Source organism: Solea senegalensis, linkage group LG11, assembly GCF_019176455.1.
Source record: "Solea senegalensis isolate Sse05_10M linkage group LG11, IFAPA_SoseM_1, whole genome shotgun sequence".
In the NCBI taxonomy this organism is placed as follows: domain Eukaryota; kingdom Metazoa; phylum Chordata; class Actinopteri; order Pleuronectiformes; family Soleidae; genus Solea; species Solea senegalensis.
This window is the reverse complement of record NC_058031.1, coordinates 14,884,849-14,911,153: the sequence shown is the minus strand read 5'-3', so window position 1 is coordinate 14,911,153 and position 26,305 is coordinate 14,884,849. Positions and strand designations below refer to the sequence as shown.

General features: G+C 42.2%; 1 protein-coding gene across 1 annotated transcript in view; it reads left to right on the top strand.

Moving 5' to 3' along the window:
* prdm16 (PR domain containing 16) overlaps positions 1-26,305 on the top strand; it is a 159,471-nt gene that overhangs the window by 111,693 nt on the left and 21,473 nt on the right. The gene's annotated exons all lie outside the window — the stretch shown is intronic.

The window sequence follows — 26,305 nt, the reverse complement described above, 5'->3', positions numbered from 1 at the left end:
CTGACTTGAGGAAACACACTTGTTTATTTATTGAATTATTATAATTCCCCCCTTTTTCCCTCCATAAGGGTGTGCTCTCTGGGGACAAGGCCAGTTGACTGGTACGAGTGTTTGAGCATCTACCTATCTATCCGTAGCATACACCCCTTTGTAATATAAGCCTTAATGCACATGTCATATAACTGGATCATGCATTTATTTTTCAGGCATTTATTTACATCAGAACAAACGCCTCCTTCCAAGGATAAGAATGCAGCATCTTGAACACAACCAGTCCATCTGCTGGATAGACTGACCAAATGTAAAGTGTGCCTCACTGCTTCATAGAATAGAAGTCGGTTAAACACAGAGGTTAACGTGGAAGCTCCTGTGTCCAGAACGACAATCCTCATCCAAACGTTAATCAAAGTCTGGACATGAAAGACTCGCCCGTGCACAGTTGAAGTTACAATATAATTAACCTGAAAGAGCAGGTTATGGATATCAGTCACCGCTGCCATATTATTGAATATTATCCACAGTTTGATTTGCCCTTGAAAACATTGTTTGTACTGCCAAGTCCAAATACGTCTTCTGTTGACTAGTTTCACAGAATTGAAAAGAATGAATCACCACTGTTTTTTGGATGATTTCATTTACTGTAAGTCATCACTCGCACATTATACTAACACTGCATGCTCTCCACACAGTTGTAGCAGGTAACATAGAGATTCTTCGAACACACACACACATAGAGGGAGGGAGTCTTATCCAGAGACTTTTGTTTTGCCTCCCAGTTTCTTGTCTCATATCCTCTTCCTCTGGTTTTCTGCCTGCCAGTGGCTCGACCACACTGACCGTGTGTTTTTGTGCTCAGACGCGAGAAATGGTCAGATAGTAAAACAAACGACCAAAATATCTCCCACTGAGGAAACGAGGTCTGTTTCAAGTAAAAAAAACAAACAAAAAAAAAAAAACTGTGCTTCATATAACGTACATTCAACTCACCGGCGTCTCCTGCTCTCCTCAGGCTGGTGCGGAAATAATGCATTTACTCAAATCCTGTGTTTTATAACGTGTGTCTCTGCATAGAAATGGGTCAAATCAGTTCCCCTTTCCCTCCTCCGGTCGCCTGCATCTACTCTGCCCGGTCAATAGGCCAGTGAAAGTGCTGATTCAAGCCAAAAACTGCAGAAATTGTTCATATGTGTGTGTGTGTGAGAGAGAGGGAGGGTATGTTGGTGGGGGTTAAGAGATCTGTGAATGGTGTGAAAAGTATTAAGTGCCAGTAATAATTGGAAGTGGGCCTGGAGAATCCAAATATAATGTTACAGCAGGAACGCTTGTAATACATTGGTTCTGGATGCGGGCCCAGAACACACACACACACACACATACACACATAGACACACACACACAAAGGCCGATGGTGGTTTTTTTTTTCCTGGCCTTGCAGATGCACCATCCATCGCTCCTGTTAAACTTCATCTCTCTCCCTTTGGCCAAAAGAATCATGACTCATGTTTTATCTGAACGATCCACAAATCACCTTTAAAATGTATAATAAGCTCTGAAAAACCTTACATTTCCTCGTGTTTTGAATAATAATTTGACTGATTGTTATTATCATTCTTATTCGTTTCTGAAAATATCATACGACAGACCGACTAATTGTGTTATAGAAGCTGTGTTAGGGATAAACTTCTCAAACATTTAATTATTATTGATCAAAATAGTTGCCAATGAATGTCTTATAACACACTATTTGTTTTAGCACTGATATGATTGCAAAAGAAACCTAATGTGAGAAATGGAAACCCCACAGTATCCTTTGCACATACAGTGCAGTCTATAAATATCTTTTGTTGTTCTCCAGAACATTTAAAATGAGAGAAAACGAGGTCCATCCAATGTCAATCACGTCCCCATCAAATGAAATGTGACGCAGTTGTGGCCCCCTTTTTATAGAGCAACGGACGGTCTATAAAGAACCCTTTTGATTATCTTGCGTTACACAATATAATAAACATTGTAGAGTAATACAGAAAACCCCAGATTAAATGACTTCATTACGAGAGGGGCTTTGATTTTGACAGGTGCCAGCATGTCAGGGACTGTAAGGAGGAAGCTGGTGGTTGGCCCCAGCATTCCAGCGGCGAAACCTACTGTGGGTCCTTTGGCTCGTGCATTATGACCTGCCACAGAAATGCCAGCCCCTCTCTCTCTCTCCCACATGCACAGCTTTTGGACACTCCACCAATATTGTATTTTTAGCTGCTGCTGTTTTGAAAACCCCATTTCGTACCCATTTTTGCCTGGTGGCAAGAATTAAAGGTTTATTTTAGTGCTCATATTTCTATTCCTGGGAAGCAGGTACTGTCATCGTTTTATGGCCTTTGTGGCTTTTTCTGCCATGGTGGTACGGAAGAACGTTTTACGCAAGGTTTTTTTTTTCTTCTACATACATTGCCCTGTTTCTTTCCTCCCTCTGACAACTGAAGATGTTTCACCTCTCATCCAAGAGACTTCTTCAGTCCTGACTTACTGGTGGGAAGTCCAAGTATTTAGCCTCTGAAGGCTGAAAGCTGTCTGTAGAGTTGTTAAGTTGAGTTTGGACTTCACTATTGTTGTTGTGTGTGTGACTGTTGATGCTTTTAGGAAGACAACTCTGTAGGTGGCTGATGGTTGGTGTAGTCCACCTCCTCTGTTGAGTGATGTTTCTCCAGGTTAAAATGTGGCTTATCCCACTCCTCTTTCAAACCAGCTATCATCCTCATCATCAAAAGAGTGTCTCTTGTCCTTCAGATGTAGGCGGAACGCTGAGTGCTGTTAAAGATGAGCTGGCTCTTCTGTGCTGTGCCATGCAGGGTTTGAAGTGTACAGGGATGTGGTGGAGTTTCTCAGAGACTACATCCATTGCTATCTTCTGCCTTTTGGAGGTTTTGATGAAGGTCCAGTTTGGGTAGCCACAGGTTTTAAGTGCTCCCCTGATGTGTTTCTCTTCCCCCTCCTTCCCCTCCTCTATTGTGGCCTGGTGGTGCAAACATCTGATGATGCTGAGTTTGTGCTGCAGTGGGTGGTGAGAGGTGCAGGTCAGTCAGAAGATGATTATGACCTGAGTGACTGATAACCTTCACAGACATCTCTGAATTTCTCTTCCACAAAGAAAGTCTATGATTTATTTAATCTGTGTCCCTGGGATTGTATGACCCCGTTTGGATTTTTGTTCACTCAACATGAAGAATGATTGTCATTTAAACATAAATGCTGGAAAAATCTTCTGCCTGGTTTATGTTTGCTTTCTTACCCATATGTGTGTTTGTGTGTTCTTGTGTTTGTGGCTTTGTGAGGACCAAAAAACATATAACTCATACAGAGTGAGGAGATTTTGGGAAAGTGAGGACATGTTGGCTGATCCTCACACGTTTAAAGGCCTTTGTGAGGATTAAGACCTGGTTTTAGGGTTAGAATTGGGTTTAGGTTAGGGTTAGGCACTTAGTTGTAATGTTTATGGTGAAGGTAAAGGGTTAGAGAATGCATCATGTATATGAGGGTCCGCACTATGATTGAAGCGCATATATGAGTGTGTGTGTGTGTGTGTGTGTGTGCATGTATGACAGGATGCTGCTGGTCTTGCTAGGCCTGCTCTTTGTCATTGTAATTCCCCCAAATGAGGAGGTGGAACGAGTCTCCCTCCTTTACTGCTCCCATTTACAGACCACATATCAGATGCCTTGCTCTCTGCACACCAGCCACAAGCACTTCATTTTAATACCGACCCCATGGATCTCCCCAGCCGGCCTCAGCCCAGCTGCCATTTGGGTGCACATTCTCCCCATCTCTGTCGACTGCAGTGGGAGTAAGACCCTTCTTGTTCAAGCAGCAAATGTTTATTGAATTACTTTGTGTTTTTACAAGCAAATGAAGGAGTGCGGCACAGCATTAGAGAGAGGTTTCTATTTAGTCTCCCCTCCTGCTTTGCTTCTCCAAAGCAGCCCAGACGTTTGATTTTTCCCAAGAATTTTGACATTCCTCCTCCCCCTCCATCGGAATCAATTTCCCATTTTTGCAAGTGCTACACTAAATCTTTTAAAACACCTGTCATTTATTTTTCTCCCATGTTGTGTTCTACATGATTCTGTTCTCTGCGTACACCTCTGAACTCAGCTGATTATTTTCTCTGCATCTCCCATGACGCCTTGCTCCTCTTTGGAGAATCTTGTCGGTGCTTGTATGTTTATCTGAAAACCGGCAACTTTTAATAAAGCTGGTCCCTGCACGATGTGCACACACATTCACACCCCCATCCCCTACACTTGCACACAAAATCAGTTCTTTTTTACGCACACACACACACGGCTGAGACGTTGTAATTAATCTAAGATAAACAGTAGAAGTAGCCTGTAGGAAAATAATCACAACAGGGAATGCAACTTTCAAGCAATATAAGATTCCGCCACTATGTACTTTGGATGGGAAAACGTACTGAAGCGATCAGGAGGACAAACACTGGTGTCTGTTCTATAGACAGACAAGGCTGCAAGCCGATAGCACCCGCCACGTATCGTGTTACCTCACATGTTCTGCGTTTGCATGTGGTGGATTCTGAAGCTGTTGGGAGGAAAGGTTAATGGTCACTGGATAAAATAAATGGTGATGGATGTGGAGTAAATCAGATGTGCAAAATGGTCTTTGGTATGGATTTATGGTTTGGGATGACCATGAATTGCAATAGTGCTAATAGGAAGGACAGGTCATACAGGTGACTTCAGGGGTAAAGGGGCATCTCGAGGGAAGAGATCAAACTTCACACACACACACACACACACACACACACACACACACACACACTACCTGAACAGAGAACAAGCCGCATCTGTGAACTGTGAACGAGGCATAGCAGGAGGAAAAGAGGGGCAGAGACAGAAAGAGAGAAAGAAAGCTGAGATGCTGGACCACACAGATAAAAGAGTGTGCTCTGTTCTTTTTCCTCCTGAAGGAACCTTAAGGAGAAACTCCACCTCTGGGATTAAGGCTTGTGTTTCCCCAATTTACTGCTATGGCTGCTTCAGACAATATATTTCCTGTTCTGCTTGTCTTGTGTCATTGCTCCTCTTCTTCTCTTCTCTTCTCTTCTCTTCTCTTCTCTTCTCTTCTCTTCTCTCATTAAAAAAATTCAGTCATATCTCATTTGAACACTAAACAGGGCAACAACAAACTTTTGTGGTTATTATGTAATGTGTAATGTATCTTTGAATATATGGTGGAGCACCTGTGTGGTACTTGTTGTTTATAACTGGTGATATATTGTGATGCTGTATGGTATAGCGGTAAAGTGAGGGCACGCTCTGGCCCATTTGTTGGTGGAATTATCGAATTTGCTGTGCACTGCCCCAGAACCACCCTACCCAACCACAAGAAAGTAGTGGAGGAGGAGAAGAAAGGTCTTCACAAACATGGACACACACACACACACACACACACACACACTGAGCCTCCCCCCACCACAAGGGGATGCTCTGCACATTCCCCTTAATTGCTTGTTTCAAGCGGAGGCTGATTGTGGAAAATTATACCCTTTGCATTTTCTTCTGCGCTCCCCCTCTGCCTTTTTTGCCTTTTCTTTGTGTCTGCACATATCATATGTGTTGAAAGGCCAAATGTACAATTTATGCCTAAATATGTGTATTCTTGGCTTTGTGCAACACATGCACATGCACTTTAAATGTGTGTGTGTGTGTGTCCATCTCTTCTTGACTGCCCTGAACTTTTTTATTGGGCTCTGTTTCCTGGTCCTATGAGCTCATTCTCCTCTCATCATAGCTGGAGAGTCTGTATGTTCATGAATGCATGTTTTTTTGAGTAATGGAATTCAATAAAGCACAAACTACTGTGAACAAACTGGAACCAGTTACATTATAGACCCTTGCTATGGAAATGCCAGAATTGTGATGGGTTTTATAAACTGGTTGATTAACCAAGTCAGACTATGTGAAATGTGTTTCCAACATGTCTAATTATGAAGTAACTAACTCCAGTCCTGAATGTGACTCTTCTGTTTTATATTGTTGTAAAACTTAATGTTAAGTTTCAGTTCAGAAATGTTAATGGTAGATCACATTTCCTGACATAGCAACGGAGACCGTCGTCCAGGAGTCTCTTCTACCTTTTCTTCATCCTTCTCCGCTCCCTCCCCCACATCACCACTCCTCCCACTTCCCTCTCTCAAATGTGTGGCTTCCCTACAGTGAGTGCTGCAAACCTCACTCATATATACAGTATGTACTGGCCAACTTTATGCTATGGGTCCGGGGGAAACCCACTTAGTTTGTGTGTGTTCATGTGTTTGTGTGAGACTGTGATCTAGGAGCCCGTTGCCACAAGGTGCTTAGTAATAGAGTTGGGGGTGGTCCCACTATACTGTAGCTACATAAGTGAGGAAATGAATTAAGTGGACTTGGGAGAAAAAGGGTGTGTTTAGACGGTGTATGTGTCAAAGTGGCTGCTACATTTAAATGGAACGTAAGATTTTAATAAAGCAAAAAAAAAAATGTCTTGACGCCGACTGATTTTTCACAAGCGATGTGAAAAATCAAGTGATAACAAAGGACGTCATTTTTGTTGTTTTGAAATCAGGAAAATGAATCGCTTAAGGTAGCACACACACACACACACAGACATGGACACACACATGCCCACAGTCTGGTCGAAGGGGCCTCATCTTCTTCTAACAAGGCCTCTCTTACAGTATATGTAGCCTGGCCTGTCTGGTGCATTTAAGGGGCCAAGTAAATCTGTCATTTTAGCCACTGAACATTCAGTCACTCACACACACACACACACACACACACACACACAGAGCCTTGCAGCTGGAAGGAATTAGGCTGTCTCTCCAACTCTCTCTTGCTCCCTACAACAGGGATGATAACCTTCACCACTCGTCCTCCATGATTGGAGACTCATTTATTTAAGCCATTAACAACATATCTGTTGGCCTCTGGGCTAATAGTTAAAATGACAGAGAACCTTTAGTGTTTAGGTGAAAGGAAAGACTTCATATTCTTTCTGGGAGTTTAGCCACCTTATCCTTCACCTGGCTCTTCAGTGTGTGTGTGTGAGTGAGTGTGTTGTGTATTCAGATGCAAAAGGTTCTTGTGTCCAACATACGCAAACATGCTAAGAACAACATCATCACTCTATCCTACGACCTATTTTCCATTGTCCAATTTCAGTCAACTTGTGGTCCACTGTTCAGCTGTCTATGATGTCACCGGTGTGTGTATACGTGGACTATACTGGTACCCCTTTGCAAACATTTCACCCTAATTTGTGCTGGCGTCTTGGCTGTTTCACAGATCCCCAGGTCTCGGTAACAAACTGGATGGCTGGTTATCACGAACAGAGCCTCACACATTAGTCTTTATTAGACACAGAGCGGCTTTGTGTTCGCACGGTCAAAGACGTGAACATGCATGTCCTTGAACATGGTGTTTTCAGTGCATATAAAGGGGAACGTACGATAAATAATGTCGTGTAGCGTGTTGGAGACGTTCATGTAGAGGAGGTGAGGCAGGGACACGGTCTGAAATCGTCTCCGCGTGTGGTTTTGTGACACGCAAACAAACGATATGCGAAACAAGCAAACAGAAAACAAAATGGCTTGGACCTTAACATAGATCGACCCCTACAGAACGAGCGTTTGTGTGCACTGAAACACTATCCCCATTAGACACCACATGTAAGCATGAATGGAGGGCACATGCACACACATGTAGAGAGAGACCATGGTTGGTGTCCAACGGGAAAAGGCTGCAGAGTGAGGTGTAGATTATAGAGTACTCTGTGACAACCAAATTGTTACTTCCTGTATAATTCTGCTGCAGGCTCTCACCGCCTACCTTCAACTCTCTCTCTCTATCTCACTCTCACTCACTCTCTCTCTCTATCACTGCATCACTTTCTAATTATATGTCCAGACAAATAGCTGTTTACAGGATCCAAACCTAATTGTGAAATATTGAAAGAACTTAAGGAGGAAGATTTATTCAAAATATTTTTTTTTTTTTTATAAATGCCGAAGTTACTATACAAATATGTCGAAAACATGTACTATTCATACACAGGGCAACTCAAAGTGCTTTACAAAGGCATATAAATACATTAAGAAAGTCCTAGAGTACAGACATTAAAATGACATTAGTCATAATAAAAGCAAGTCATTAAAATTATACTAGATAAAAGTAGGATTTGCCAGCTAGCATATTATAAATCCCAATTTAATGAATGTATTTTTTTTTGTAATTTTCCTTCACACTATGATGAATGATTTCAGTGGTGGGAACTTCTTCGGAAAAGATACATTTACTGCTGTTGTCATTCTTTATTTATCAGCATACACTCAGACCTGCTTCACATGAGTTGCTAAAGCTGTTGAGCACATGCTATCCCTATAGTCGCACAGAAGATTTGAATAATGCTGTCTGTTTTTAATAGAACATCTTTGTATAGGGTAATGCATTTCATTTCTACTTAATGTGCATACGTGTTGCTCTCGCTGGCTTCTCTTGTTAGTTCGGCAGGTTATTTCAACCATGTCACTGCAGCATTTCTCCTTTCACAGGCGCAAAACAATTTGCCATCAGATAATAGCTGCGCCCCACAAGCAGAGATGGTTTGCTCGATAGAGCTCGGCATTTGTCTGTCAGTCCCCTTTCCATCATTTTTCGTTGTGTGCCTGGCGAACACAGCAGGTCTGCACACTCTGTTACAGCTTGTCAAGCACAATGAATAAATAAAACCCGTTTACAGAGCTGTGAAGGAACTGGCTTTGTTGTGCATGTAATGATGAGCTCATCGCTGTTTCCCCAAATTCAGTTTTCATGAAGGATCTGACATCGTGCCTGAGGGGAGGATGGTTTGCTCCAAAAAGGGCAACCGAAGAAAAGTTTTGTGAGCAGCCGTAATGTCTTGATCGTCTGTCCTTCTGGTTTTGATGTGATGTCATTTTGCTGCTGTAACCAAATAGCATGCCTTCACTGTAGATCGCCAGCATTACAGAGTGGATGATAATACCTATAAATACACTCAACAGCAGCAGCAGCAGCAGCGGCCAAGCCTTGTCTGTCTATCTCTACCCATCTCAGCATTTTGGAATGTATGACCTTAAATAGTCATATATGAAGACTTTTAAGCACAGCCCATTTTAGTCCAAAACTGCCTTAGACTTCACATGATTGAAGTTATAAAGATTTCTATGTGAGATAATGTTGAAATCCTCTTTGACGTCTCTCTCTCTCAACAATTTTTTATTATGTATTATGTTCTTTTATGACTCTTATATTTTCCTACTCCTGTAATTGCATTTCGATCATTACGTGGTATCTGATCAGATATCAGTTTCTTTAGAAGCTTTCGTTGCTGAGCTCGGGGGTTCATTGTATTTTCAATACCCATTCATCTAATTGTAGTTCCTATATTTTCCCTCTGGCATGGGTCTCTTTCCTGCTCTTCCATGCATATTTTCTCTATTAATCAACATCTTGTGTGTATGTGTGTGTAGTCCATCATGTGTGCGTGTGTGCGTGCGCGCGTGCGTACAATGGCTGAAAGAGGAAGGGGCGTTTAAATTTAGAGTTGTCAATGAAGAGAGAAAAAGAGAACTAAAGAGAGAAAAAGAGAACGGAAACATGAGGAAATGACCAAGAATGCAGTGTGTGTGTGTGTGTGTGTGTGTGTTTAGCAGGTGCTCTCCTCTCCTCAGGGAGCTCTCTTGGACACAATAGAATAACGATATGAATATGGGATATGTTCACTGTGGTGCACCTGCAGAGTCTATGACAAAGACCACACACTCAAACACTCACACACGCACACACACACACACACACACACACACAGAAAAAGGGCCAGAGAGAGGAAATGTGAGATTCCATGGCTGAGTATCCTTCCAAATTACTGGCTCTTTGAAAAAAACATTTTGGAACTTTTTTACAAAACTCTTTTATTTGACATTTATCCATTTTTTCAAGCCGTTTGAAAACATAGAATAATCCGGGATGTTCATTATTGTTGTTCGATTTGTGCCGTTGTTGGGTGACGCGTTTCATCGTTAATTAAATGGTCTGCACCTGCAGTTCAGAGACTGCTGAGCCTTGAAAACCTGTGACATTTAGTAGACAAACCAATAAATCAGTTCATAAAGAAGAGAGGAATAGATTAATCAATGATGCAAATAATTGTCAACTGTGTCAACTCTAGTTTCTCTTTCACTGTCCCAGGAGGACTGCAAGTCTACTGCTGCAGCCCTGCACTGTATGTTATCACAAGTGTTTAGACAGTTGGATAGTAAATAGACTGCTCTAATGGCACTGCACACACACACACACACACACACACACACACCTAGGTTCCGTTGTGTTCCTCATGAGGGAGTTGTGGTCTCCTTTCTCACCCACTGGCTGCTGCAGTGACTGTGGGGTCACGGGGTCTCCCAGATAAGGACGCAGGGGTTTTGTAAAGGGAAGCTTGACTTTCAGAGCACAGGAAGAAGGGCTGAATAACCTGGAGGAGAGGAGGAGTGTAGGGAGTGAGGTCGAGTGAAACTCCAAACCACCTGCGCATCTGATAAGGCAGCACACATTAAGGTGAGCGTAAAAGAGAAGGTTAGCGGGGAAATGTCAATAAGCGCCCAGAGAGATGAGAGTTAGGAGCTGGAGGGGGAGAAAGTTGAAGAATAAATGCACAAAGGGAAAGAAAGAAAGAAAACAGATCACATACACAAAATATAAGAGACTACGGGGATGAAAGAGAACGGATGAATGAATTATCAATGAAAAAAAGACTACAGGCACAGACTTGAATAGGCGATCTTTTACTACACAATGATGCTTTGAAATGGAGAAGTTCACAATCATTGGAAAACACTAAAAAGATTTACGCCCGCCATGCTCACCAATAGCCTCCTGACTGAAATGTGTTGTAGTCTCTGCTCATCGACGTATTGAGCGATTATGACAAATGAAGTGTGGGGGACCTCAGGTAGCTCTGTGTGGAGCCATTGATTTTCAGTGTCCACACAAGGCTGCTGATTGATAGGGCAGCACTGGAGTCATTAGATACATTCTCAACCAGCATCTGAATACGCACACATGCTCAGAGGAGTGTGGAGCGATGAGTGGGGAGTGAAACTTACCTGCCAAGTCTAAAATATCACTGTAAAAGACCGAAATTAAACAAAACCATTCGGCATGAAGATGTTCGACTGACAACCACAACTCTCTCCAATATGGCCTGACCCTTGTGCCCTGTTGTCATAAGCTCAGTATTTATGGAGGTGGCGTGAACTCAAGGCCAAGGTGGAGGGCTTATTTTACAGATCTGGCCATAAAACGGTCAGCTTGAAAATATGAGAGACTTGGCAGGAGGACTTGACTACCTTTGGGATCCTGTTGCAAATTGGTCTGCTTTAACCGGGGATGGACAGCATGTGCTTCCAAGAGAGATATGCCAGCACAAAGAAAACATACAGTGACACGCATACACACACAATCACGCTCCAGCTCACAAGCACTCTTTGTAGCGCTGCAGAGGAAGGAGAGCCGTAACGTAAATGAAAGGAGGTAAAAATGGATTTAGTTTTCAGTCCTTTACTTTTCCCTGAAAATAAATGAGCACATGTTGTTTTTAATCATTAAAATCCATTCGCAGATTTTCCTGGAGTTGTTTAATCAGCCGCTTTTGCTGAAAGAGAGAAAAGTAAATTAGTTTATTCTTAATTTGTTTTGCGTCGTCTGCTGCTTAAAAAGTAAAACCTATACCATAAACATCACATTATGGCACAGTGTATCATCCTACTAACTTTTACTGGTTGTGTCATGTTAACCTACCGTGTTAGGACATGATCTGACACATTCTTCTCACTTCCCATTGTTGCCATAAACACAACCTTCAGTGAAAAGGAACAAATCATCTTGGAGTGCACGTTGACATGTGACATTTCATTGGCGATGGAGCCAAAGGAGCCATTTTGGCCACTGAACTGGAAAATGTGACACTTTTTTTAAAACGGATAAATCAGGATGTGAGACTTTCCTCCAGGAGAGAGCAGCTGTTTACTTATGAAGACGACGTACGCCGGGAACGAGCAGAATTAGTGGAAAGTGCTGAAAAGTGCTGCAAAGTCAGAGTGTTTGCTTTGTGAATGAGATGAGATTTCTGACTCCACCGTGCCGCTCAGACCTTCCTGAAGCCGCGAGACATCTGAATGTGTCTTTGTAAGTGGATACACACACACACGGGCCAGATGTCCATTTGGCCTTGCAGATGATCTCTAATTTCGTAGAGTCTCTGAACATCTCGCGCTCTCTTTGGGACTGCAGCCACCAGCTATGGGACGTCTCATTATATGTTATCCAAAACACACATACATTCATTTATAGACACACATCCATTCATCCATCTGTGTATCTTTATCTAAACTTTTGCTGTATCCATTTCATTTGGTTAGTCGTTCGTTTTCCATCTCAAGGTGGAAAGTCATGATTGATTGTATCTGATGTAATGAGAAGACGTCTGGGACACTTCTGGGATTCAAATATGTTATTCGGTTTTAAAAGGTTTGTGTAATGTTTCACAGTAGGCAGCTTTTCTTTCTCTCCAACTGACCAGGATGAAATTTCTTCTCCAGTAATAAGTCAGGAGTATTCCCACCATTTCCAAAATATTTTTTTGTTGAAAATCCCATATCCAGGTACATAATGCTTCATGTAGGCAGACCCAAGTTATCATTTAGCTCCTCTCTGATTAGAACTAGATCCACGGGGGAAATAAAGCATGCATACTGAACAAACTTTGTATGGAAATTTTGACCTGAAAGGTGGAAAATCAGGAGAACAGGCATCACGGCATATTGCATGTGACAGACTGTGACTCTGACTTATTGTCTTGGGAGTATGACGTGGAGGCCAGAGGTGTGTGAATGTGTGTTTGTCCGAAGTTTAAAAGTTAACAACTTAGGTTTGAGGCTAAGCGATCTCTTTCCCGCACTGTATCACATAGCGGAGGTCACAATCCAAATCCTGAGACTTATTGGCCTTTCTCCCAAATGAAGCTTTCCACGGATCAGTGAGCCCCATCAGCCTACCCTCTCCTCCTCTTTGCTCAAATCTCAGCAATTATATTTGACATGTAACATCAATAATCTCATTTATTTTCTTGCCCCTTCTTACGCTCACTAACCCACACACACAGAAGGGTCTGCTCACTCCCATTCTCTTATCTGTGTCTGCAGGAAATGTGAGCCACGCACTATTCAATAAAAACAATTTTTTGCACCATTGATCCTACAGCACTTGTTTCTGCCTCTTGTTCCTGTTCTCCCCCCTAACACCGACAGCTCCCGGTCCTCCTCTATGAAAATGCTATTTCGGCCAGTATGTTAGCAGATCGCTGTTTGTAAAGAGCAGCAGGAGAATGACCGTGACGAGACGGAATGATTTACTAGAGGATAAACACACTACAGGCACAGACACAAGAGGAGAGGTCTCACACACACACACACACACACGTTTAGACATCCACTGTGTGTGTGTGTGTGTGTGAGTGAGTGAGAGAGAGAGAGATTCAGAGTTTGTGTGCATCTGTTTGTGCCTGTGTTTTTCATGTGGACATTGTTGGCATTGTCTCCACCGAGTTGAGAAGTCATGCTGGCTCAGTGGGTGACACTTTCAGCTCCGTCCACCACGGGGCCACAGATCAATATAGCTAAAGTTACCCACCTCCACACACTCGGCCTGTGTGTAATCATTCCCTGCACTGTGTTCTGCTTCACTCCCTCCATCAGCCAGGTTGTTGTTTATCCTATTATAGCCCTAATTGCCATGCTTATGGTAACCTTTCTTCAGCTTTCTACCCCCTGCACTAAACTAATGGGTAATGGCACAGGAGGGCTAATGTAACCAAGCTAATTTGGCTGGGCTCATATTCCCACATGGACACCTCACTCGAGCACAATGCTCACGTCCATCATTCTCTTACTGTTCTTTTTTCTGGCTTTCCTTCTTTCATGACTACAGCTAGCATTAGCACTCCGTTGTGCCGTGTGGCAAGGAAACAGGTTGCAGCTAATGACTTACCTCGCTGCTTTCAGTGCTATGGCTTTTTAATTAGTGTTGCAGTGCTAAGTGTCCCACATGGACCCTGCCCAAGCCCCTTTTCTTGTCATCCATCAGCCGTTTCTTTTGTTTGCCTTTCATTTACATATATGCACCAACCGCAAATTAGCTAGTGGCTCATTAATTGCACGTGCGGGGAAGTAAATGGATGGTGGTATGACGGGGTAGAGGTGCAGTCAACATGTTTACTTCCTAAATACCCCCCAGGACCACTGAGCTCCAGCACATGGGGGGTCACACTGAATGCAACCCTCAGGGTAAAAAGATCCATTGTGCAGTTTGGAGTAATTAGTACAACTAACAAGCTCAAGCCCACATTAAGAGCGGAATAGCTCACTGAACACACGCATGTATACAAAAATAATACGATAATATAACGTCCAATTTGTTCATAATTTTGTTGTTAAAAATGCATAAAAACATTGAACAAATATTATGTTTGTGATACGTTCAAGTACATGAATGCTGTCAAAGAAGAGAAAGACACAGTTGCTGTAATGGAACTGCACTATGTTGTTATTTGTCCTAGTCATAATACATTTTACTGACCTCACAAAGTTTATCAAATTAAATCTGTTATGCTTGTATTGACTGTTTCTGGTTAAACTAATCAATAGTCAGTCAATAATGTATAATGATATCTAAGTGCTGAGCAATGACCCGTTGCCCCCAAAGTGTCCTCAGTGTTATTGATCATACTCCAACTGCCTCATGGATCTGCTTGTAGTCTTTTATGTCCGTTGAAATTCTCACGTCTCTAAACGAGCAACTTTTCACCCACTCAAATTAATAACAACCACGCCGTGTTGATTTTTCCTTTCAATCTGTCCAGTTTGGGAACCTTTGTGTTCCTTCTAAATCCAAGCTAACAAAGTATGGTCCAGTACAGTCCAGATTCTGATCCATCCTTTACCAGTTTCCAAGAAGAGATTCATTCATTTATTTAAAAAATCATAGTGATTTATGCAAAAGGTACAGTTATATACATAGTTTGCATGTGTATGTTTGTATTTTATACATAACTTGTACTCAATTCAGACTTTTCCTCCACTACAAAACATTTAAAAGTTAAAAAGAGGTTGGGTGTTCACTAATTACATCACAAGTTATGTGAATATTCATTGATGATCGTGACCTGTTGTTCAGTGGTGATAAATACCTGGTGTACAAACAAACAACTATGTCACGACTGAAAGCACGCTAAGGTGACAATTATGCACGCTGTTATTACAATCATTTAGAATAAGATTTTCATCTACATGTCAAAATTAGGTGCAGAGCTCAAGGTCAGAACTATTCAATCAAAGTTTGACGCAACATCCGTGAGCAGCAGTCACAAGTTATTGTCTCTACAGCGGCATCTATACCTGCTCAAAAAAAAGGAACAAATATACCACATTTTTAATACATTATACATTGTGAATGCTCAAGAGGATAACAGTAATTATTTGCCGTGCCCTTTTCCCTCATTATTTTTGTGGCTGAAGTCATGTCCACATGACTGTATCCAGTCGGCTCACTGTGTGAGGTATATCGTTGTGTATGTTCCCAATGTTGATTGGCCAATTATGGCTGATTGTATTCCTTGGGGGAAGCATTCTCCAAGAGTTGTTAGCAAATGGCCAAATTATGCCTTAGCTTTTAATGTGACCACAGGGAGCCCAGGATTACTTTGAAAAGTGCTGTTTGGTCTTTGCAAAGCCACAAGTAACTTGTAAAGACAGCAGCATTTGTCAGAGGGTAGTTTGAAAGTCATTGTTACTTGCTTGGTGTGACTTTAAGGCCAACGCCGAGGCTGTGGGTCTTTTGATATTTAATGAGAAGTTTCCAGGTGGACTGTGCCCTTTCCCTGTCCTCCATGGCTTCTCTGTAACTCTGACGTGACTGCGTGCATGCACGGATTTGTATTTATTTGTGAATAATATTTAATGAATAATGCATAACTGTATTTGTATATAACTGTGCGTGTGTATGCATGCACTGGTACTATGTGTCCACTCTGGAAGTACACGTCCTCTGCAGTGTTGATAAGTTTAACTCAGAGACATAAAACTCGTTAACGGAGCTGCACTGTAAATAACAATCTTATCTGCATCAACCTGCTCCGCAGCTCAGTCTGGTGATGAACTGTTTTCTGTGGTCTGTCAAAAGTCAAACACTGTTTCTCCGAAGCGAGTTATCTCACACATTCAAACACGTGTGAATGTGTAACAAACACACCGGAGCTGTGTGGATCTTTATTCGTCCAAGTGTGCGCGCTTGTATTTGTAACCTATTGAGGACCTTCTCTGGCAGAAACAAGACCAGTAGTCCTCATGTGGACCAAAGCCTATCAAGGCAGAACCTCATTTCTGAGAAACTGGTTAAGTTGAATGCAAAGATTTGAATTGTGGTGAAGTTATGGTTAGGTTAGTGCTTGGGCTAATATACATGTATGCAAGTCAGTGTGAGCCCTTAATAGGGTAGCTGCGCAAACCTGCGTGTGTGTGTGTGTGAGACGAGCTGTAAAGAAAAAGACACTGGCTAGAAGCAGTAATAGAGCAATATGTTGTGTCACCCGCCAGTAATCCTCCCCCATCCCCTTAGTGTGTGTGTGTGTGTGTGTGTGTGTGATTGATGACACTAATAATGGAGTGTCTAAACACTTGCAGCCCAGTTATCTCTTATCTGACAGAAAGGAGAAGGCTTGTGTCAACAGCTGCTCCTCCACCTCATTTATCTCTCTCTGTCGCTCTCTTCTTCCTTACCCACTTTTCATGTCTCACAAATTAAATTTTGATGTTTGCTTATTGGTGTGTCTGATTGCTGACTGGCCTGTTGATTCACTGCTATTGTTTTTAAGTGGTAAATATTCTTTAGAATATCAAATTATATATATAAAAAAAAGATAGTTATTCATAAACACTTGTTTTGTCTGTCAAATGACCTAAATGACTAATTAACAATATCGTTTAATAGGTTGATCATTTCAGCACTATTTGTGTATTCTTTGTGTTTCCTGTTGTTTTGGCGTGACCCATCTGTTCCCATTTCTCTGCTGTTTTTTCCTGCCTTCATCCTTGAGCTCATCCACACAGCTGTCCAGCAAAGCCCTCAAGCCTCCCGACTCTATGGGCCCCATCTTCACCATGGGCCTTGATCACCTTAATGCTCCAGTTTAGCCATTAGCTTCTCCATGGGGGGGCCATATCCATCCATCCCTCCACATATCCCCTCATACATTAAAGGGCAGATTGATAGCCATCAACCAGGTCTCAGCCACTGACACACTGTTAATATTGTCTAACACAAACCATATGGCTGCAGGGCTCTTCTGCAACGCACACATCCATGACACGGCCTCTATTGCTGCTCTATTCTACGGTTTCCCTCTCTTTCAGGAGATGGGATGAGCATTCTTCTTCATTAAAAGTTGGATATATGGGCCTCTGGGTTGCTGTGGTCAATCAGGATGCATTACCTGCACGCCGGGGCCCTCCAGAGCCAGCGTTAGGGTGAAGGTTAACACGACAAGATGGGGGATGGGGCATGGGGGAGTCTGTCTGTGCTGTTTCCTGAGTCAAAATGAAAATGTAGTATCGTGAAGGGAAAAGGAAGAAGTAGTTATGACAGTTTGAGTATGAAGTGGTAGCTGCGGGTGCTGAGCCTAGTGCAGAGCTCAGCTCTGACCAGGAGGTGCGAGCAATGATCTCAATAGCTGTATTGTGTTCACACTTGAACGGGGGCCAAAAACCCTGTGAAATATCAGAGAGCGGGAGCGAGAAGTGTGGAAATGAAACAATGGTTTACACAACAGTGAAATAGGTCTTTTCCTCTCCCTCTTGCCAGCAGGCCCAACACTCGGAGAGAAAGCTTTATTAGCCTTACTGTCCTGCTTAGTCTCAGCTGCTGGTAGGGCAGAGGAGAGGGGGGGCAGCTGCTGTGTAGAGACATGTAACGGCAAGTGTTGAATGGAGACACACACTCTGTAGGTAGACCTATGTTCAGCAGCCACACACAGAGCACACACATGAAATTATCCTTAGGTAGAGATGAGAATTGCCAGATATTCCTCTAATCCTGTTCAAGGAGAGTAACGTGCCTCACACCATCACCTGTGCATGTCTGGCTGCACAAATCGTCCTGGGCAGATAAGTGTCTGTGGACTTAACACAGACAATGGTGTCAATGAGAGCAATTCTTTTTTTCCCCTTTTACAAATGGAAATAAAAGGTGCTGGGTTTTTTGGTGTGTTCAAGAAGAAAGAGTTGAGAACTGGCTGCGGTGTCAACTGGGGCCAAAATGATCACAATAAATATTTTGATAATTATCTGAGATGAGAAGATAAAAACCTGTACATTGTAGTTTTAGACATTTTCATGGGCAGAAAACAACGAAAAGAAATGTTAAACAGTAGAATTATTATATAATGTGCAATGCATGCAAAACATGATCCTCTCTTACATTACAATTAATGACAATTATATTGCAATTTTTATTGTTATTTAGTTATTGTCCATTGGCAATTACTTTTTTTAATGATCTTGGAGGAAATATATTTGATTCATTTCTTAGAATTAAGTGTGTGATAGCATTTGGCTTGGAGATATCACCTCAAATGTTGCTAGGATAACGAGTATCAGTCTATAATTTGAATTTGTATCTTCCTACAAGGCTGTCTAAACATACAGGAGATTTCTATTGTTTACATTTTGTGTTTAACTGTCATAATTAGCTCGTCGCAGATCAGTTGCTGCACAGAAGTTCTGCGACATGTCATTGTCAATGAGACCTTCTTCTTCTTTTTTAACCTCCAGTGCAGTTAAGGTGATGATGGTCATATAAGAAGAGGAAAAGAACAAAGAGGTTTGATGTCGTAAACCTGACATAGTTTAATCCCTTCTTGTCTTAATCAACTCACTGAACTCGACACACAAGGTTACTACAATTGTCCACAGTGCAGGGACCAAATGATATTCCGCCGCAATCTCACATTTTAAGAAGATGGTTGGAGACAGATGTGACATCCTCTGTTTTGTGTCAGTCTGCTTCTCTGAGATTTAAGGAATGAGGTAGTGGTTGAGATAAATGCTGAGGCCAACGTTGATTTGATACTGAACAGGGGCTGACATGCAGGGGGAAAATTTCTCTTTCAGTTCATCGTGAAAACCCCTGTTGTCTGGTTTGAATCACTAAAAATATGACTTTAAATAAAGTAGTGTTTCCGCTGTGTTTTCTCTCCCCGCCATCATTCGCCATTGTATCACAAAGGCTAATGTTGTTGAAGGAAGTATTCCTTTATTTGGGTGTTAATAAATAATTGATGGTGTTACATGGTCTACAAACTTGTCACATGCACCACTTCCCTATTTGTGTTTGCACAGTTCCAGGAATTGTCCTGTTTTGTGTTTCTCTTACGATGTCAGTTGATAGAGTGGAGGTCGAGTTGTGTCGGTGTTGAATGCATGTTTCCTCGCATCAGTATTATTATTTGCCATTATTCTTGGCATGGATGCATTGGATTTGATTGATTTTTGCTTTGCTCCTTTTTATTTTACACCCTCACTCTTTGAGAACCTGAACATCGGAAAGATGTTTTTGCTCATATGCATCCAGATGTGTGTTGTTGGGTTTTTTTGCTGAGTAAATGTGTTTTTAAATATATAATATTTTCCCATGGAGGCATGGTTGAAACATTAAATGTTGTTTTAAATGTTAATAACATTAATAACATTGTTGGAAAATATATATTTTTTTAAAAATCTGCTGAAAATGGGGGAATAAAATAAAACACATGCAGTAATTGAGTTTGTACATTTGTATTTAATTTGTATTTAATGTGTTTGTGGACTCTTGAGACTGTAAACAACCGCTCTGATTACTCAGAATTCTTTTCAGCCATCGTCGGCCAACTCTGATTTCCTCTCAGTTAATAGTCAACCAGTTTTTCGCTTTGTTCTCCTCTTGAGCCTGTAACCAATCATGTATCCAGATTTTTAAATGTGATAAATGTCTCTGCTTGATTGTAGGATTTCTCTGACAGAGGCCAGTATGAGAAAGAGTTTCCTCCGTCTGGCTCTGACTGAGTCGCTGCTTGTGGCACGTATATAAGTCTAGCGTCTAGAGAATGTGACCCTGATGTACTCTTCATATATTTGCCCATTTACACTGCACCTGTTTCACTATAATGAGCCAATATATCTACTCACTAATTGCCCTCAATACATATCATAAAGCCCAGGCTAGAGAAGGGCTGTCCAACAGAAACAGATATAGCAAGATGGTAACTACTATACACACACACACACACACACACACACACACAGACAGACAGGGGCAAGAAAAGTCATGCACATAAGCACATACACCTGCGCGTACATAAAACACATATATGATGCCATAGAAAACTGCAAGCGCACACGCAGACAGACACACACACACACTCATCCAGCCTTTTAACAGGAGGTTGTAAATAACATAAAGTCATTTCATTAATGAGGTCCAGCCTGAAAACTCCCTGCCCCGCTTCTTTGAAAGTGCTCACACGTCCTGTTTAAAGTTACCCTAATCTGGCAACCCAGCACATGGCAACCTGCTCATTCAGACGAGCTGCAGGAGTTGCGGAGGTGGTCATGGTGGCGTGATGCTAAAAATAACAGAGTGGCTGAGGGATACTGTATGTAGTTGTCAGCTCCACACGATGTTTCAATTACACTTAGTCAAAACCCAAACTTGAGAAATGGTTATTGGTAGGATTTAAATGTAGAACTGATGTCTGGCCCTTTGCTGCTGGAAAGAGAGAACTGTAGAGAAACAAACAAAGAAAATTGTTGTAGCTGCTCACAATATAATAATGCAAAAAATATTAAGTCAAATCAAACAAACCTTTAAACTAGTTTAGGTTTATGATGAAATAATAATCATTCGTAGCATGAAAATCGGATGTTATTGCATTGTCAGCTCCAAAAATATTTATCGGATTGTACATTTGTATATTTATTCGGTCAAATATTTTGAAATGAAATCATACATTTCCACGTCCTGCCGCAGATATTGGATTTTGATGATTTTGTGAGCGTTGGAGAAAATGTGTGCGTGCTTTTCTCAGTGTGACACAGGCTTCAAATGATAGCTGTGTGACGGTCACTGTATAAAGACTTTGATTTAGGAGAAGCTTGTTGGTTCATTAGTGAGCCGAGCCACATTCTCACACACATGGCACATGTAGACACACACACACACTCATTGACATAGACACACACACACACTAGAACCCAGATGGTTTTTACAAGGCCCCAGGCCTTCTCTGGCCTGCCTGCCTGGTTTTTAATTATGTCGATGGCTGCCCAGCCTGAATAAAATGGGTCACATTTAACACGCTTTTACTCACCTCCACAGACACAACACGCACACACTCAACCTGCAAGACACACACTCCAACAACTTGCATACATTATTAGTGACAACAGCTTCGACTCACATAAGGGACAGACACATTTTTACCGTTGTTCTCTCTGTGTCTTTGACAAATGATAAATTTGAGATATTCAACGTGAGACCACTTACCTGTGTGTGTGTGTGTGTGCATGCATGTGAGTGTGAGTGTGTGTGTGTTTGGATTTACTGCCTGTTTCCTCTTTAGCTGTGATTAGGCTGCCAGACATGGCTACACAGGTGTACTATTACCAACATCAGTAATAGGCCTTACACATACACACACACACACACTTATTTTTAAAGGTCCATTCTACACTCACAGTGTGGCTCCTCCTGATGAAACACTTTGCTCTGACTCTTTATTTGGACTCAGAATTGTCTGTTTTCCACTGAAAATGTTTGATATGAAATGTGAATTTAAGCCACAATGTCAGAACATTGTTGACACGTACACATTCAACACATTTAAATACAACCAACAACAATGTTAATGTCACAGATATTATTTGTGTACACATGTTGTTTATGTTGCTCAGTTGTTACAAATCTATACATTTAAAAAAAACTCTATCTCTGTCAGTTTGAAATCTCTGTATTTTCTCCTGCTGGTTACATGTTCTCTCCATGTCGTGAGTTTTAATGTGCAATTTGACCCCACGTCTACTGAATGTATTACATAGTGAGCAGTCTCTCTTTCTCTTTCTGTCTTTTATTCTCTGTCTTTTTTTCCCCCTTCTGGCTCTTACCGAAGGTTTATTGACGGGACCCCTTGTGTGCCTGTCCACCTCTCACTTCCACACACACACATGCACACAAATGTGGAAGGACGCACACTCATTTAGACTGCTGAGTGATGTGGCAGGCTAGAGTCATCTCTGCAGGTCCCCATCCATCACACACACACACACACACACAAATGTGAATGTGCACAAACACAGTGGAGCTGTGCGGATCTGTACTCTGTCAGCCTCTTTATTAGTCCAAGTGTGTGTGTGTGTGTGTGTGTGTGTGTGTGTGTGTGTGTGTGTGTGTTGGGGCCTCCCAACTGGAAACAGACCCTTTTCCAGAGAGGATACACACTCTCACACACACTTCTTTATTTCTTGTTAGTCATCCTGCACCTTAATTTGCAACACCTCTAACAACCAGCTCCACAGCCCACTTCACAGCCACTCAATCTGTCACTGTCACTGCTCTGTTTCCATGACTGGTCCTCTCTCTTCACGCAAAGAACTGCGTGCGTTTGTGTGAGAGTGCATAGAATTCTTTCTCTGTCTGCCATTTTTATATTGTCTCCAATCACCCTGGCCTGGCGTTGTAATGTATGTGTGTACAGCTGCAGAGAGGGAGAGAAGTTTCATATCCACTTCTGCTCCTCTACATCATGAGCTGTCGCTTCGTACTGCCCCCTAGCGGCTGCAAGTAGAAGTTCCTCATCAGCTCCTTTCCCTCCCTGCTTGGCTTTCTACACATTTTCACATATTCTTGGTCAGTTAAAGTTCCCTGTTCTTTGTTCTTACATTTTTTATTTGTATTTATTTTGTTTTACTTGTTAGCGACGGCGTCCTCCTACATGAAAAAAACAAGTGGGGTCATTTTTGTGTGAGAACTGTATGCACACAGCAACTGGTATACAAATACATACTGAGGGTGTGTTCACACATTGAAACCCCAGGCAGCGAAACAAAGCACTAAGATCACACTTCGTAAAAAAATATTCCCTCAGAGACACATACAATAACGTCGCAGTTAGGTCTCACATGCTGTAAGTCTGCTTCTATCTCCATCTCACATCAAAATCACAATCACCTCTGTGCTCGGAGCTGCCATTTCCATTTTCTGCCCTCCGTCTAACAGAAAATAATATGTACCTTGTCACCTACGTCTACCCATACAAGCAACTTTCCTCTACTAATTCAGCCCTGCGCGCCGCACACATCCGTCAGATATAACTGGCGGCGGAGAGGGCATGCCGAGACATCCATTAAAGGTTCCTAGCTGTCAAAGGTTCCCCTTTGTGTTGCGAGGAGCAATACAAGTGTCGTGCTCTTATCAGAGCTTCCTGTGGAGTTTGCCCTGCATCCTGTCCACTCAGAGGCGCTTCTCTTTCACTGAAGTCTCATTGTGTCTATGCTTAGGTGTGTGTGTGGGTGTGTGTGTTTCTGCACTGCCACATAAGTCATTCTCTGATGCTGTTAAAATAAAGCGAAACAATGAAATGAAATAGCACAAGCTCTGAAATCAGAAATAAGCGTGTTATAAATCAGGTTTATGGTGATGAGCTTTAGTTTTTACAACTTTGGTTTTTGTATTTTAAATGGTAAGATAAAAATGATATTAAACTCTGTGACCTTGTGAGATCTCGATCCCAACAAACTGTGCTGTCACAAGCAAGGAGTTTGGCCACATTCTCTAAGTGGAGAGAGTTTGTCAATACTGACTGTAGTAAATTTGGGTACCAGGAAATCGATATCTAAACTGTGTGGCCGGTTACTGCACACTTTACCTTCATTTCCTCATGTAAATAGGTTTAACTAACCCACGTTATTCAGTTCAAACCTGTTTGCTCACCTGACTCTTGCCGTCAGACACCTCTGAGCAAGCATACTTTGTCGCACTGTTGACGTTTTAATAGAGGACAACCAAAAATATGAAAAGATTCAACTTGTAATGAACCAGGAGCATAGAAAGAAATGGAGTGATTTGGAAATGTATCCTAGAAGTGCAGAGATGATTTGCCCAAATGAGCAGACTGTGAGTGAGGTGACTGACAAATGAAGGTGTGATGATGTAATGAACAGAGTCAGGACAAGGATTTTGCAGCAACACACACATGTTTTACTGTCATCGTCTCGATCTCAGCTCCTGATCTGAAGAAGCAGAGAGAAGGTTGTAGGGAAACACTTTCAGTAGTCAGGTTGGCTTTGTTTTGTTCAAAGCCTTTCACACGTGGAGCTGATGATTTCCAGCCGGGTCCTCCTTAACCGTATGACGTAGAGAGGGAGGGAAGGAGGGGGCAATGAAAAAGAAAGGTAAATAAACAAACAATCAGCCGTGGGCTTGTTCTGGCTCTCCTTCTCTGTTGCACCTCATTTGAAGCCTTATAAATCAGGCTTCCACCCGGAGACAGGGTGTTAGCAGGCCTCCCAGACAACACACATGTGCACATACTACACACCCAAGCCTGCTGCTCATTAAGCTGACTATCAGACCCTCAGCTGTGTATAGGTGCTGGTGTGTGTGTGTGTAGTTGGCTTTGAGGACACGTTTTTGACTATAGCCTGTCTTTGCGAGGACATTTTGACCCTGTGAGGACATTTTTGGCTGGTGCTCACAACTCTGAGCTGAGTGTTTTGGGAAGCATAACAGACAGTAGCTCTGCATGTGAAGAGTGAGGAATAGTTATTACTGAGTTTTATATTTTGTATCCCTCTCCCAGTCGTCAGACATTATCACTGCATTTTCTCTCTGCATAGCTGAAAACGCTGAAAATACATTAAATGAACTGATTTGCATCAACGGTCCATCACAGGCGAGCTCAGTTAACACATTTACATAAGCAATAACCGCAGTTTTATTTCAAACACATGGCCAAGGTGTTGATGTATTATTTTTAGTCAAGGCACTAACAGACATTGCTGTTCTAAAGCAGGCATGGTCTGTGAAGAGGGTAACTCACACCCTGGCTCAGAAGTCGCACAATGTTGCTGTTAACTCAACCATGCGTACACACATTAGCCTAAAACAGTTACTGCACCCACACAAACAAGAACATGGCAGTTCTTCCACACCTCCAACCAGACCCTGTACATATATATTTACTCACCAAACTTGGCACCTGCACACCCACCCATGAAAATACACCTTCTGCACGCATCCAACCCATACAGCAAGAACATGACCATTCACACTTTACGAGCTGGCAGGGAAACACCATAGAGCATGCATCTAGAAAGGCAGCCAGTGAGAGAGGGTTGTGAACTCTGCACATCTAAAAATGTCACTTGGTTCCTTGGTTCTTCTCCATCACACCTTGATTTCCCTGCAGCAGACATTTGACTGTGATTAGGAGTGCAGAGAGTCATGCTGGAGGTCAGCGCTGTACTCGGGCAGGCCCGGGCTGATTGGGAGTTGTAATTAGAGGAGTTGTCCTGTCTCGGGCCTGTTCTCCCCAGAGGAATCACACAGGCTCAGTATCACGTGCAGTGCTGAAGCGAAACTGGAGCTTCAACCCCAGCTTGATGGAGGGGGTTAACTTGGAAGCTTCAGCCACGCCACCCCCAGATTCCCCAGCACGACCAATGCACATGTCAATGCAAAGATTGCGCACACACACACACACACATACACACACTCAAAGTAGCCATGAGGAGAAGGCAACATGTCTTACCTTTAAAATTTATGAATTCTCTGCTGTTTTGTAATTAATGTATAAAACAGAATATCTGGTCATTGTTTTAACAGATAAGTGAAGAATGAGTTCCCATTTCCCTCTTCAGTAAAACATAAATCTTTGTTTCTCCTTCCTGGTCTTCCCCTCCATTTGTGCTCCACAATAAGCCCCTCTTCTCCTCCTCCACCACCTCCTCCTCTTCCTCCTTCATCTTTATCTGCATCCTCCTTCATTCTCTGTGAAAGCGGGTAATGTGAAACCTGCTCTTGGAGTCTCAGGGGGTTGTTGGGGTTACAAAAGGTGATCAATATGTGCCAGAGAAAGTCTTTAGACAAGTGAAAGAAGC